Source organism: Gekko japonicus, unplaced genomic scaffold (assembly GCF_001447785.1).
Source record: "Gekko japonicus isolate JY-2015 unplaced genomic scaffold, Gekko_japonicus_V1.1 scaffold1032, whole genome shotgun sequence".
Lineage (NCBI taxonomy): Eukaryota > Metazoa > Chordata > Lepidosauria > Squamata > Gekkonidae > Gekko > Gekko japonicus.
Window position 1 is genome coordinate 357,320 of NW_015175389.1, and position 15,969 is coordinate 373,288.

At 49.5% G+C, this 15,969-nt stretch overlaps 1 long non-coding RNA gene across 1 annotated transcript in view; it reads left to right on the plus strand.

The window, feature by feature from the left end:
* The first annotated feature begins 61 nt into the window (after positions 1-61).
* The window catches only part of LOC107122532, a 301,527-nt gene continuing 285,619 nt past the window's right edge, over positions 62-15,969 (plus strand). The window contains exon 1 of the long non-coding RNA XR_001482924.1: positions 62-113. This is a non-coding gene — a long non-coding RNA (uncharacterized LOC107122532). The remainder of the gene's footprint in view (positions 114-15,969) is intronic.

A 15,969-nucleotide genomic window follows, 5' to 3' on the forward strand; every position in this document is an offset into this window, starting at 1 on the left:
CGGGAGGGGTGTGTCCGGCGAAGGCGGGGCCGGGCTGACGTGCGGCAGGGCTAGGCGGTGAGTATAGGCTGCGCTGTCAGGCCGGTGTCAGTCTGATGAAGATTGGCATGCAGGTAAGCTGTCATTCAGGGAGCCGAGTCGCGGCGCGTCGCAGACTCGCAGGGGCGGGCAAAGCAAGCTGTGCGCTCGGAGCAGCAGCAGCAGCAGCAGCAGGGCAGGCACCAGCCGCGAGCCAGGCTGGCAGCAGGGGAGGAGAAGGTTGCATGCGGGACTTTTCCGTGTGGGGGCTACCGGAGGGCCACCCCCCTCCCCCCTCTCTTGCTCCCTCTTCCCCTCCGTGCCGGCCGCTCCAGCCAGCCACTTCTTTGGCTCCGCTCGGGGGGGGGGGACTTTGGCGGGGAAAAGACAACCCGCCGCCGCCGACGGGGTGGTCGGAGCCGCGGGCCGCTGGGAGAAAGCCCGACGGGGGCTGGTGCAGTCGGGACAGGGGAGGACTCCGGGCGTCGTGCGGTCCAATTTGGGGAGTGGTGGTGGTGGTGGACGCGGACGGTTCCCGGGTGCGCTGCAGGTGTTGCGCGACTCTGGGCGAAGAAGGGGCGGAGGGAAGCGGCGGTTCCGCGGAGCCAGTCGGAGGCGGGGAAGCGAGCGCTGCCTTGTCGGAGCGGGGAGGAAAGGGAAGGGGGCTGCGTTTGGGCAGCGGCAGGAGAGCCGGGGCAGGGGCAAGCGGGGTGTGCGAGCGAGGAGCCGGCCGGCAGGGCAGGGACAGCCTCACCTTGGCAGGTGGCCGGAGCAATTTCGATCTTTCTTTCTTTCTTGGAAGAGAAGTTGGAAGGGCGCTGCCGGGTTTCCTAATTGCACTTCGCGCGGGGTCCGGACGCGAGGGGACGGCTCCGGTCCCTGCTTGCAGCGCGTCGTCGGAGAGCTTCTTGGCGGCTGCGGCGCGGGCAACTTCGGGCGGCTCTCGCTGGCCGGTGGCGGGCTGCGGCGGGGGCTGTGCGCGCAGGGGTGCGGGGGGCGCAGCAGCTCCGAGGGAGCCTCGGAGAGGACGCGGCGGCGGCTGGGGGCTGCCTAGAGGCCTACCTGGGGGCCCGGCAGGGATTTTAGTGCGGGGAACTATTGTGCGGGGGGGGGGGGGGGGGGGGGGAAGCTCTGCAGCTTACCTGGCTGCTTCTTGCTCTGACTGAGGGCTGCTGGGAGCAGTGGGTGGGGCTCGTTGCATGTGCCCGCCCCCTGGGCTCTTTACTGCCGGAGCTCCTGTGCGGTCCTGCAGGAAATAAACCCTGCATTATAGGAGCGCCGAGTCGAGCCGCCGGGGGCGGGGGGCGCCTCCAAGGCGGTCGGTCGGGATGAGCGCCTGGTCGCCGTCCGGCTTCCTTTCTCCCCGGGAAAGCGTCCTGTTCTGGCTGGTGCCGAGGAGACAAAGGGACGCGCGCTGCTGTCCTCGCAGCGTGCGGGCAGGCAGGGAAGGGGAGCCAGCCTTCTTTCTCTCGCCCTCCTTTCCCCCCCCCCACGCCCGCCCAGCAGGGCACGTGATGCCGCTAATGCCGCCGCTGCCCCTCGGCAGTGGGGCGAGGGGAGCCGGGCTAGTGTCGGAGGGCGGGGGCGGCGAGGTTTCGTCCCCCGGCCGGGAGAAGTCCTGCGAGACGCTCGCTGGAGCGACGGGGGCTGGGGGGGGGGCATTGCTGGGTTGGTTTTGCTTCCCCAGCTCTCCCGCGGCAGGAGGTGATCCAACTCTCCCTGTGGCTTTAGCGGCTTGGCTCTGGGTGAGGCTGCGGTCGCGGGGACTGCACGGATCGGGCCCGGCTCCTCAAGTCGGGGCGCGCCAAAGAGCGGGGGGTCCTCCAACGCGCGGGCCGGAACTCCTGGGTTGTAATTCGATTAAATGCCCTCCCCCCCCGCCGCCGCCCAGTTCTCTTTGGCTTATAGTCCCCTGTTTGTATAAAAGTGAAGCCGCGGAGAAAAGTTTTCCCCCTTTCAATACAAGTTGATCCACCCTAAACAGGCTTCCCTTTTCAAGACATTTGTGTCCATTTGCCTGTTCTCTAAAGCTCGGGGTGGGGGCAGGGTTGCATTGCTACCGCGATTGAGGTCTCTGGTCCCGGGGAGCCGACTTTGCAACAAAAAAAAAAAAAGCCGCCCCCGTCCCCACTTGGAGGTGGTTCCCTTAAACCAGTTTTGCCTCGCTTTTCCCCTAGCCTCTGACTCCAGAAAGGAGGGAATCGGACAGGAAGGGAAAACTCTCTCTCCTGTCGAGTCCCGCCTGCCTGGTTTGGCGTTTGTTTAGTCTTGGACTCTCTCTTCCCCAGACAATACAAGCCCGATTTTGCACATTTTGGAAGGGGGGGGGGAGAGGACAGTAAGGACTGCCGTCTTACGCGCTCTTGTTTGAGAGTGTCTTTCTGTACACAGAAGGACTTGCTTCGGAGTAGGCTCCTGCTGTAAACCTCAGTCACCTAAGCTACGATTTTGTAGCTCGTCGGGATCTGTGCTGGGCTCTGGATCTGATGCTCATATTGACCTTCCTGGCTTGCGGCGGCAGCCCTCCCTTCCTTTGCATCTGCTGAGATGGACTCTGACTCACCGAAGCTTCTGCTGCAAGACATTAGCCTTTCAGGGCGCCCCATGCATGACACTCCGTTGTCTTGGCTGCAGCAGAGCAAAACGGGCTTCTCCTTGGCAGCTTCTCCCTTTTCGGGGCGATCGTGGTTTCTTTGTCAAAAGTGGACCCGGGTAGCTGTGGGGTTTGGCTGGGGCGGCCTCTCTCTCCTCCTCTCTCGCCTCCGCTGGTTTCCCCGGCCCGCCTGTGGCTCTGACCGCATGTCATAACCGCTTAAACTGTGGTTACTCTGCTTAAAGGGTCCGAAAGCTGCGTTTGATTAACTCCCCAACCGGTTGCCTTGGAAGTTCCAGTAGCCATAAATTACCCCGACACGTTTTGCAGTAAGCTAGTGATGAAATGGAAGGAGAGGATTGCTGTCGTCCCGAGTGGCGTTGAGCAGAAGAGCCGACAAGTTGGGTTGTAATAAAAACCAGAGCCTGCTGTGTCTGTCTCTCGGCCCGCTTTCCCTTGCTGCTGCCGCCGCTGCCTCGGCTGGAGCGGTGCCACTTAAAAAAGGAAAAATCCATATCAAAAAAACGTTGAGCAGCCGGAGGGTGTCCCCCCCCCCGCCGCCCCAGGGCCGCCCCTCTGAGCCAGCTTGATTGATTTGAGATTGACTTGAGGAGCAAAGGAGGAGCTGGCGAAAGGTCATGGGGGGCAGGCTGGGGAAACATGCCAAAACTTAGCTCCCCGTGTAAAGACGGTGATCACACACAAATTACTCTTTATAATCTCCTTGGTGAATAATAAAAATATGCATAAGCTTTTCTGGAAAGCAGACGAAAATGTATGATTAATACACACACACACACAATCCCCACCCCACCTCCTCCTTTATTACCTTTCTGAGTCTGTCCCTCATCTTGTTGCAGAGAGTTCTTATGTCTTGGTTTTGAAAGGATCTCAAGTTGAAATGTGTGAAGAATTTTACCCACATTTTGAATTCAGTTGCAATGGGATTGTTTGATGGAGTCCTGGTTATGACCTGCATTAATGCAGCTCCGTCTGTGTATATGGATATTCTGCATAGTAACAGGGGGGGAAAGGTCCTTGTCTACAAGGAACCTACATTCACACAAGTCACTACTTCCTGAAGCCCCTTTGCCATTTCTGAATGGCTGTTTGGGCTTTGCTTCACACATCTGTATTTAGGTGAGCCTGTTTGAAATTCAGTGGTTAGGGTACAGGACTCTGTCCTCCTGTTCCAATTTTTTTTAAAAAAATGTAACTCAGTGTAGGGTCTGTCTCATCCCCATGCTAGATTACCAAAGTATGCTTTTTGTTTAGGCAGAACAAGTGTACATCAATGGCAGAGCATCCGTTTTGTATGCAGAAAGTTCCAGGTTCAATCCCTAGCATCCCCAGTTAACAGATCCAGGAGGTAGATGATGTGAAAGAACTCTACATGAAACCTGGGAGGACCATTGCCAACCAGAGTGGACAAGACTCGATAGACCAATAGTCTGATTCAGTGTAAGGCAGCTTCATGTGTAGACAACAGTTGGGAGTCACTACAAAGGAAGCCCTAGCTAAATGAGTTATCCTGTTATCTTTTAAAACGTATTTTAATATAAGAACTAGTATGAACTGTAAGAGGGGTTGCGGTGGCTCAGAGGTTAAGACACTGAGCTGCAGACTGAAGGGTCCGTAGTTCGGCAGTTCGAGACCCTACTGCTGTGTGATGGAGTGAGCTCCCGTCTCTGGTCCCAGCTCCTGCCAATCCAGCAGTTCGAAAGCAAGAAATTGCAAGTAGATAAATAGATACTGCTTCAGTGGGAAGGTAACAGTGTTCCGTGTGCCTTGGCGTTTAGTCATGCTGGCCACATGACCACAGAAATGTCTTCGGACAGTGCTGGCTCTTCGGCTTGGAAATGGAGATGAGCACCGCCCCCTAGAGTTGGATTTGACTAGCTTTTGAGCAAGGGAAACCTTTACCTTTTATTTTATGAACTGTAAGAGGTAGGCACCATCTTCGAAGAGGCATTCCCTGTTGTGTCTCAGGAGGGAATGCCTCTTAGATGGTACCTGCTTTGAGTTGCCTATAGACCATCTAAAAGAGAAGTGTAATCCCCCCCCCGTTTTGTGATGCTATTTTTTTTTAATTCCTACATACTTTAATCAATCAGCAGAACACTTGAACAGAATTCATCTGCTCAGGTCCTAAAACTTCTTTAAGCAAGTGGCCGACTAGTTGAGTGGCTATACTAGCTGTTTATGTGTAATGCAATCATCTACGAAAAGCTCACGTTTTGAGAACTAGATCTAAGACGAGACATTTGCTTTCAGATAGGTGAGCGGATCCAGCTACCTTATTTGTTTGTGAGGCAGGTTTTCCCTTGGGAGAGACTGGTGTTGGGAATTGGGAATGTTTTTGTCTCTACAGCTGTCAGATTCCATTTTGTTTCAGTCTGTAGTCACTCAGTATCGCATTGCTTGTCTGTTCCTCCCCCCCTTCATTTCCTTCGCTGACCCTGTAATGGTGCAAGGGATAATAACAAGAAGCACCATTCTCACAGATGCCTCTTCTTCCCCCCCCTCCGCTTTAATGACTCAAGTATCCCTACCCTTTAAAGAAAAAAATCCATTAAAGTTCAGTCAAACCTTATCATAGCTGAGCTAGAGGTAATGATGAGAGATCTATGAAGGCCTCTCTCACTGTTTTTAAGGGACAGATAGCCGCGGGGGGACCCCAGTTTGGATTGAGGCAGGGAGAAAGGGGGACCCCCGCCCACCCATGCCACTTCCACACTGTCCTTAGGGCTGACATTCGCCTGCCTGTGTCAGACCTGTAGCCACACGGGGCTCACTGAGGCAGTGCCCCACCCAAAACATGCCCTGCTCGGCAAACAGATTTGAGAGAGGTCCCCTCGCTGTTTGTGCCAAGGGCGGGGCAGTCCGCCCTGGGTGCAAATCATCACAAGAGTTGGGCTCTAGGTGCGCCAGGCACTGGTGAAGGCAGGGACCAAAGAACAGACAGGTGCCAGCTGGCCCTAGCAGAGCACAAAGAGAATGCAGTCAACATGCCTGCACGAGTGAACGAGCCCACCTGCATGTCTGCTGATCAAGGCATTTTTAAGAACATAAGAACGTAAGGGAAGCCAATGTTGGATCAAGCCAATGGCCCATCCAGTCCAACACTCTGTCACACAGTGGCCCAAAATACCAGGTGCCTCAAGACCAGCCTTCCCTGCATGCCGCCCAACACGAAGCCACGACCTCTAGCTTTCAAGCAGGCCACCCTGGAGGTTAGAAGGGGAGTCTGCCCTATGTGTCACCTACCCGTCATGTTCATGTGTGTGTTAAGTGCCGTCAAGTCACTTCTGACTTATGGCGAACCTATGAATTCATCACCTCCAACACTTCCTATCCTTAACAGCCTTGCTCAGGCCGTGCCAACTGAGGGCCTTTGTGGCCTCCTTGATGGAGTCAATCCATCTCCTGTTGGGTCTTCCTCTTTTCCTGCTGCCTCCAACTTTTCCTAGCAGGTGTTTGCCTACAGAGCCACCATCACCAGTGCCCATATTAGTATTTGTGCATCTTTTCAATGAGGCACATAGCTCTGGAGGAGTGCTTGGTATTGCAGGAATGGGGTGGCGAGAAGGAGAGGGGAAAGGGATAAATCCATTTCTCTCCCGCACAGCACCCTCATTCCAAATCCCTCTGCTCTGGCAGTTGCTATTTACATCTTTTTTTAAAAATTGGGAATATCCCTTCATGGCTCTCTGGGTGTCACACATAGGATGGCCCTTGGTTTTCTCGGAGTCAGTAAAGGAAATGGCCTGCCTGCAACTTACTACTATGAAGGAAGAGGAATTGATAATGTGTTCTTATTGAAGAGACTGTTTCATATCCAGATCAGTGAGCTTCAAATGGGGGCGGGGGGGAAGTCACATTCCCAAATGCACAACTTGGAAAAAGTATTTGGAACACACACAGACCACTAAAGATGGACTGCACTTCACAGATGCTGGAATGTGAGTCCACCTGTCTGTACGTCAATCAGTTGAATAAAAAAAAAAAAGATACGCACAAACTTAGAACTGTATTTCTGTCTTTCACACATGCACGCTAACAGGAGGAGAGAGGCTCAAAACTGCTTCATATGCCATGCTGAAATCTGTCTTGGTGTCATCCCAGCTTGTATCCCCTCATTCCTTTCCCCACATTGACTCCCTGCCAAAAATGCTAACTATGCGCACACACAAGCATGCACACACAAGAGTTGGGTTTGTGTAATGCGCATAAGAGCTGTGCTTGGAGAATCCTTTAGGGAGGTAATGTCTGCATTTGCTGTTTGTTGGGGAGGGGGAAGACTGTGTAAGTACAGATCATAATCCAAGCAAACAAGGGGAACAATTTCCTAAAATACTGCACAGAATCCTTCAAATCTAGGCTTCAACCTGGTGAGTGCAATTTTAAAGCTATCCTTTTTTAAAAGAAGAAGGGAAAGATGCCTTGTGTAGAAATTAAGCAGTCGTTTTCTTGAAACACATGAAGCTGCCTTATACTGAATCAGACCATTGGTCCATCAAAGCCACTGTTATCTGTTCAGACTGGTGGTGGCTCTCCGGAGTCTCAGGCAGAGGTCTTTCACATTGCCTGCTGTCTGGTCCTTCTTAATTAGAGATGCTGGGGATTGAACCTGGGACCTTCAGCAGGCAAAGCAGATGCTTTACCACTGAGCCATGGCTCCTTCCCATTTCCTGTTGATGTTTTCAAGAAACACTTTAACCCAATGGTGGTGGGGATATTAGCAGGGGTCATTTCCTGCAGGAGCGCACAGGAGCGGAGCTCCGGCAGTAAAGAGCCCAGGGGGTGGGCACATGCAACAAGCCCTACCCCCTGCTCCCCGGTCCAGAACAGTCCAGTGCCATCTTTAGGACCAGATTTTATTCAGGTACAAGCTCTCCCTCCTCTGTGAGGACAGATCTGCACGCCCCCCCCCAATAGCTAGCAATCCAAAACAGTCCAGTGGAGCCTGAGCGGTGGGTATTGCCTTCTGACACACTTCCGGTGATGTCAGGGGGCGTGGCATATGCAAATGAGTTATGCTAATGAGTTGTGCTAATGAGCTCCTGCACCTCTTTTTCTACGAAATGACCCCTGGATATTAGTAACATATAAGGAATGGGTTAGCTGTTGAGCTTAAATAGGGAGATGGGATATGAGCAGAGTTCCCTGTAAGCTGAGTTAGTGTGAGCTAGCTCAGTTTTTTAGCCTCTGGCTCACACATTTTTGTCTTAGCTCAGGAATGAGGGCTCCAACACAAGCTGATTTATGCAGCAGCCAAATTGCTCGCTCACAACTTTAATGCCAGTAGCTCACCAAGTAGAATTTTTGCTCATAAGGCTCCACAGCTTAGAGGGAGCATTGGATATGAGTCTCCGTTAGAAGTGTATGTCCCTGCTTATTCTGTGTATTGAGCTAGGCTACCTGAGATGTGTAGAACAATCTGGATGCTTTCTCGAGTCTCTTGTGAACTTCATGCTGGGTTTCTCTGTGTTCCAGCAATACTTTTGTGGGTCTCTAGGCATGGATAGAAAAACCTTGGAGGAAGTATGAATGGGGTTCCTTGACCTTGGAGTTCAAGCTTAGGATAAGTTTGAGACCAGCTCCTCTGCACATTTACAGACTAGAGAGCACATTTTCTCAGTGGCCTTCAGACTGCACATCAATGTAGGCACAGAGAAAAAGAAGAAAACGTGGTGTGTGGGGGGCAAATGCGGTTGGGGTGTTGCAGGGCCGTGGCATTTCTGTGTAGACCTTAAATGTATGCAAGGTAAGAGCATGTCGCAAGATCTGTTTGCTGGGAGAATGCACTCACTCTTTCGTGCTATTCTATAGGAAATAGCCACTAGAGGGGGATGAGAAGCACGTTGCTTGATGGTTTCGTAGCTTCTGGAAAAGTTTTGTGTGTTAAATATTTGGAATCCCTACTTGATGGCACTTGTAAGTCACCTCCTCTTCCCTAGCAACCCCTCCTGTTCCTCTCTGCTTCTTCAATCTTTTATATTATTCTGCTTTTATACAGACATGTGCCTTTCCAACATCACTCAGCAAACCTTTCTTGTGGCAAGTCAGCCTGGGGCCATGCTGGCAGGGTTTAATAGAAGTCGGGACTGAATTAGGAATCTGTGCTCAAGAGCTATCCACTGCTCTGGAGGCATCTCTCCATAGAAAGCACTTTGTCTCGCCTTCATTCTGAAAGAAATTGCCCCCCTCCTGCCTCATAACTTAGTGAAATATTTTCCCCCTAGGGGAAATCAATTTTAATATTCTCCGGTCCCGGTCACACGGGGAGAAAAGGCACGGCCAAAGCGCGGCTTTTCTGAGCTGCATCAAAATAGATGTGCGGTGGTGGGATCAAACAGATCCCCTGAGCCACCGCGCAGTTGCTCTTCGGTACAATCAGATGCTGGGAGGGAAGCCACAGAACGGAGAGCGAGGCAGCTGAGTGCGCATGTGCACGCATGCGCAGTTTGGCCGGGAGCCTCGAATGCTGCGGGAGACGGGCGTGCTGGTGATCCCACGGCCGCCCTTGCTGCGGAGTTTCGTGTAGGTAGTTTTCTTTTCTAGGTTTTTTTTAATGCGCGGTTTCACCCAGAAAGGACGGATTGGGGATGGCTGTGCTCCGCTTCCCAGATGTTGCGGTGTGATTGCGCCCGTTTGATGTGCCCCCGATCCATCCCTCTTGCGGGGCAAAACCTCCCGTGTGACCGGGGGCCCAGTAGAACAAATTTAGAGTCCAGTGGCACCTTTAAGACGAACAAAGGTATATTCACGGTATGAGCATTTGTGTGCATGCACAATTTTTCATGCACACTATTTCTAGTACTAACATATTACGTTCCTTTTCCAGTTCACAAATAAAGTTCCCTCCCCTTAAGTAATCTGATTTAGAGTGTTTTTAATGAAGCCCATAATTGATTGCAAGGTGCAGGCTGTCCTGGCACTTTGCATCTCTCTGTAGAAAGAAACGCCAGAGAATTAATGGTCTAGTGCATATGAAAGGTGAGAGGAGAGGTGTTGGATCTTCTAAATGAAGCTGTGGAAGTTGTTGCAACCTGAAGTTAAAAGCCACACAGATGCGTAGCTTCTTTCTGTGCTGAGAAGTAACCCCTTGCTGGTTCAGTGGGGCTTAACTACTTATAGCACCATAACCTGGGGCAAAACCTGGGAAGGAAAACCTCTGTCTGGTTGCTTGGGTCAACTTTAGGAGTCTGAATAAGTTACACAAATATGACGGGGTGGCTACAGGTGGCAGGAACTGGGTTTTTTGGCCGTGTCATTTAGCAGGGGATTTCTAGTTGTTCTGTGCCTTTGAATGGTGTTGACATCCCATGGATTAAATAGCATATATGAAGTAAACTCCCAAAGGTGTTGGAAGTGTAGCCTTATGTCAACAGGCTGCTTAACATACGTGGTGGCAGTGCCCCATTTTCCCTGGAATATGTGTGTGTGTGTGTGAGTGAGAGAGAGAGAGTTATAAGACAAATTAATTGTATATTAGGTTTTAATAGTCGAAAACCATTTTGCTAGGTTGTTCAGGATTGTGTAGTACACGTTTTAGATGGGAGTCTGAATAAGTTACACAAATATGAAGGGGTGGCTACAGGTGGCAGGAACTGGTTCTTTTGGCAGTGTCATTTAGCAGGGGACTTCTAGTTGTTCTGTGCCTTTGATAGGTGTTGACATCCCATGGATTAAATAGCATATGTGAAGTGAACTCCCAAAGGTGTTGGAAGTATAGCCTTAAGAAGCTGCTTAACATATGTGGTGGCAGTGCCCCATTTCCCCTGGAATATGTGTGTGTGTGTGTGTGAGAGAGAGAGAGTTATAAGAGAAATTAATTGTATATTAGGTTTTAATAGTCGAAAACCATTTTGCTAGGTTGTTCAGGATTGTGTAGTACACGTTTTAGATCTTGCTGAAAGGTTTTGCCTGTTAAAAATGTATAACTAAAGTCTAGTAGATAGCTAGATAATCTAAGCTAAGTGAAATGGTGTGCCCTAAAGATGGGAGATGGGAAAAACAACAATATTTCGGGCAACTTAGAAACTTTTTTAAAAAAACCTGGCAGCCAAAATTAATAATTAGTATTCTTATTAATGCTTTGTAGTGCACACGGGTGTATTTGTGTGCATCCTTTCCCCCCTTTCCCTCTGCTTTATGTTCTGCATTATATATTATTTTTGACCAAAAAAAAAGTTTCAGGAGCTGGCAGTTGATAAAGGTTGTCTTATGTTATATGTAGTCCTGACACGGATGGCCTCCTATCCTGATTTTGTCCCATCTTGGAAGCTAAGCAGGGTCAGCCCTGGTTACTACTTGGATGGGAGACCACTAAGGAATAACAGGCCTGCTATGCGGAGGCAGACAATGGCAAATCACCTCTGAAAGTCTTTTGCCTTGAAAACCCTACAGGGTCGCCAACAGTCGGCTATGACTTGACGGCACTTTGCACCACCCCATAATCTGTAACATATTTGTACATAGTCAGTTGAAGTCTCTGCTGTTGAGTAATGAAAGCACATGTACAGTTTTACCGTGTGGGTCTTTCAGTGGTGCAGAAGGGCAAGGGAAGTAGACCAGTACTGACGCTGTAGGGAGACAAAAGGCCAGGCTTGGGATCCCAGTAACAGATGTGAGTTGAAGTTCTCAGGATGGCAGGCCTGCCCAGGGGCATAGCCAGGAAATTTTGGTTGGTGGGGTGTGGGGAAATCCAGTGGAGGGGAACCCCAGCCACACCCACTGCTCCTCTTGGGGCAGCAGAAGAAGCAGCCACAGCTCCACTGCAACCTCTAGTCCTCCTCTAGTCCTTTCAATTGGAAAGACTTAATACCGGGCTGCTTTTCTGTGTAAGCCAGGGAGTGGGGGATCTTTGATTCTCTTTTGCATTTTGCAATTTTATTTTATTTTTTGCAATTTAATTTTTTTTTTTGCATTTTATCTATTTAATTTATATCCCGCCCTATCCTCAGGGCGGCTTACAACATGAAACCCATAAGCAATAAAAACAGTAAAACCATAAAACAATAGATGGCACAATAGACAGTAACAAAAACCCATGCCCCACGTCAGACAGAAATAGGTACCCCAGGAAACTCCAGTGCCCAAATAGTATTCAAGCAGCAGGGCACTGAGAAAGGGCCATGAACAGGGGGTGGGTGAGCATCTGCTGCCTCAGCCAAAAGCTCCATTTTAAAGGCCCTGCAGAACTGTAGTAAGTCCCACAGGGCCCTGATTTTGAGTGAGGCCATGTTCCACCAGGTTGGGGCAAGGGCCGAAAAAAGCCCTTTCCCTGGTTGAGGCTAAGCAGACATCCCTCAGGCTGGGGATTACCAGGAGGTGCTGGTTGGAGGAGCATGAAGCTCTCCGGGGCTCATATCGGGAGAGGCGGCCGGCCCCACAGGTATGATGGCCCCAGGCTGCATAGGGCTTTAAAGGCCAAGACCATAACCTTGAACTGGATCTGGTATTCGATTGGCAGCCAGTGCAGTTGGTGCAGCACTGGCTGAATGCACGCTCGCAGAGGCATCGCCTTCAGCTGTAATTTCCGGATCAGGCTCAAGGGTAGCCCTGCATAGAGAGAGTCACAATAATCCAGCCTGGAAGTGACCATTGCATGGATCACTGTAGCTAAGTCCTGGGGGGGGGAGATAGGGAACCAGTTGCCTGATTAGCCGAAGATGTTAAAAGGCCGATCTGGCAACCGAAGTGACCTGGGCCTACATAGAGAGCAAGGAATCCAGCTTCACCCCAAGATTCCCTATCCTCAGCACTGGCACTAGTGGCGTCCCATCAAAGACCAGGAGCCTGATTCCCAACCCCAATCCCCCACGACTCAGGCATAGGACCTCTGTCTTCATTGGATCCAGCTTCACCTGGCTCTGCTATTTATTTATTATTATTTTACTTATTTATCTTTCATCCTGGAAAAAAGAAAACGAGAATGAAGTTTCCCCGACTGTGCCCAGGGGTCATTTTGGAAACCCCCCACACATCTTACATTTTAAAAAATATTTTCTAAATTTTTTTGTCTGAGGGGGCAGCACATCTGTGGGGAGCATTGCCCCCAAATGCCCCCCGTGGCTATGGTCCTGGCCCTGCCTCTTTGTCTTTTTTGTTTTTATCTTGCGTTCCTCCCAAGAAGCTAAGCCATGTGCACATGATTCTTGTTCTCCATCATGCATTTTATCCTTGCAACAATTTCTCTGAGTAGGATGAGAAAGTAAGCCTCCAAGGCTGAGTAGAGAGTAAACCATGAGTCAGCCCTGCATTTGCACGATCGCTCATTGATGCAAACATGTGGAGGAAATACCCACACGTATGCCCCCTCCCCATTATTAATGGTGCTGCTTTCTTTAAAATTGCTGATTGCAGAGTGAGGGCATGTACTCAGACACGTTCGCACCATGTAGATTGCATGGGGGGGGGCATGTACACACTCATACTTGCTCTCCCTCCCTGTGTGGTGAGTCAACATGCGGTTGGGTTGTTTGCAGTGGGCGTCTGTGATTTAGGAGGCGCTGACTCCGTTTGCGATTCTGGACACAGTTACAGATGCGTTGTGTTGAAATTAGTGGTTGTTTCTTCCAAGGAACTATAGGGCTAGGGAGCCCCCAGTTCAGGTACCATCTTATTTAGAAATGAGATTAAGCTGTAAGAGGAGCAGGGCTTTCTCGGTCACTGCTCCTGAACTTTGGAGCGTCTTTCCACATAAAAGCTGTTTGCTGTTAGTAGGGGCTACTGTTTTCAGCTGGTGGTTAAAGAGGGGTTGTCAGTTGTCGTCCCCCCCCCCCCCAGTTCTTTAAAGGCCAACAGGCTGGTGAGACATCCTTTCTTAGAAAAACCTGGAAGTGATGTCACATCTCTCTAGGAATTGCTGGAAGCTATGGTTTGATGCCATCAGCTGTGGCTGCTTTCCCCTGTCCCTGCAACCTCCTCCTTCTCTTCCTGGGTAGTAGGCTGGGGCTGGAAATCCTAGATCAGTGATGGCGAACCTTTTAGAGACCGAGTGCCCAAACTGCGACCCAAACCCCACTTATTCATCGCAGAGTGCCAACACGGCAATTTAACCTGAACACTGAGGTTTTACTTTAGAAAAAGCCACTCATACATTAACTTAAGATGATCCAAACAAAGTAAGGAAAGCAATCCCTAATGCTTTCATTTACTTAAAATTATTTGGCAGGGAATTCGACACTTTACTGATGGTCTGGGCCTGGCTGGGGTGATGGCACGTGTGCCCACAGAGAGGGCTCCGTGCCATAGGTTCGCCACCACTGTCCTAGATTCCAGTATCCTACTGATTTGTTTTTCTTTCTTATTATGATCGTATTACATTAAGAAAGAAGAAGAGTTGGTTTTTATACCCAGTTCTCCAGTTCGCCGCTCTTAACCATTACACCATGCTGGCGATAGTGGTTTAGAACGTGTTTTGTGACTTTCAGTTATACCATTTTGGAATTTTTATGAAAAGTGGGATCCTAAAAAAAGAAGACACAAAATTAAGCTCCCTTAACAGTGGCTTGGTGTAATATCTCAACTCAGTCTTCATAACCTGTTTTTAGTAAGGTTTCCTTTGCTCAAAAGCTAGTCGAATCCAACTCTAGGGGGCGGTGCCCATCGTTTTCAAGCCGAAGAGCCAGCTCTGTCCAAAGATGTTTCCTTGGTCATGTGGCCGGCATGACTAAACGCCGAGGCACAAAGAACACCATTACCGTCCTTCCCACCAAAGTGGTACCTATTTATCTACTTGCAATTTCCTGCTTTCCAACTACTAGGTTGGCAGGAGCTGGGGCCAGAGATGGGAGCTCGCTCCGTCAGGTGGCACTCGGGTCTCGAACTGCTGAGCTACAGACGTTCAGGTCTGCCGCTCAGCATCTTAACCTCTAAGCCTTACCTGTTTTTAGTTTTCCACAATTCTTCAGCTGACTGGCCAGCCACCATGATGCTTCTTGATTTATTCTGAAGCGCTGTTCTAACAGTGTTTGTTACGTGCCAATAGGTGTGTGACATTCTGAGGACAGAGAACTGGGCGAGTTACTGATCGATGTCCTCTGAAGATGCTGTGGCCACCTTCTGTCCTTTGTGGATTCTGGTGACATGCTCATTACATTTTGAAGCATCGTGCCCTGTAGTTCTTTTTAAAAAAATTATTTCACAGATGATAAATGTCTCCTAAGGCCTTTCTTCCAAAGACTAAAAATTCAGTCTGTTATAAAGCGGCAGAAACTAGAAGATCTTGGCTTGGTGCCTTAAAATGCAAGCATGATAGTCTTCTTTTTTTCCCTCCAGTACATAATTACACAAGTATGTGTGTGTATCTGTATAAAAAAATTTCAAAAGTAAATGCTTGGTGATGGTGGTGGGGGAACCAAGGAGCCTCTGACACGTAGACTCATTTCACAGGTTTCAAAAAAGAAAAAAAAAGAAACGTGATTATAAATAGTTTAATAAAAATGCAGCGGCATTAACATAATTACTGCTGTGGCAAGTTCAGCTTCAGCAGAGTTTGCTTGTGAAATGTTGCCTTGCGGAGATTCTTATTTTTCTGTCTGGGCTGCTGAAGAGCTGGCTCTCCTTGGTTTCTGGTTACATGCAAGCGTCTATGAAGGACCTTTATGCTAAGACCTATCTCACTAAAAACACATCCCTCCATGTAACAAGAAACCTTAAACTGAGCAGGGTATTTTAAAACTGAGGCAATGAAGATTAGATTAACTCTCTTCCAAACTCTCTTATGTTATTATTTTTGGATGGAATGTGGGGGAAGGCAGCTGTCTCCAGCAAGGGTCGGGGGAAAGTCAGTTTGGGTTTTAAATGTTTTTTTCCCCCTCCCCATTTTTTAAAAAATAAGTGGCTTGGAAAAATAACAATGATGAGTTCTTCTATCCTTTGACATTTTGCAATAAAATCTTCTGAAGTGATGCTGTTCCGGGAAGGAGTTTTGATTAAGAAAATTGGCTGTAACTGGTAAGCCCCAAGAAGATCCAATGTGTGTGAAGTACTTTGCATTCATTCTGTTTCCCTTCTGGCCTTTTTGGTAAGATGCCATGTTGCAAATATAGTTTTGTAGATGCGTACGAGACAGTTCCCCCCCTGCCCGCTTCAACGTTATGGCTAACTTTTAAAAATACTCTTTTTAAAGGCCAGTGCCTGCTCTTTGCAAATGTGTTAAAAGTTTTTGTGTTCCTCTACCCTGGAAGCTTGATCACACAGGGCCTGCAAAGTTAGCAGGTTGCCATTTGGAATGGAGATAAAGACATACAAGTTGAACAAGGAGTTCCTGTTAGCATTGCAGTCTACCCCCATTCTGAAACGGAGGCCGCTTGATTTCTAAAATTTTTTCACCTGATAAGAAAAAA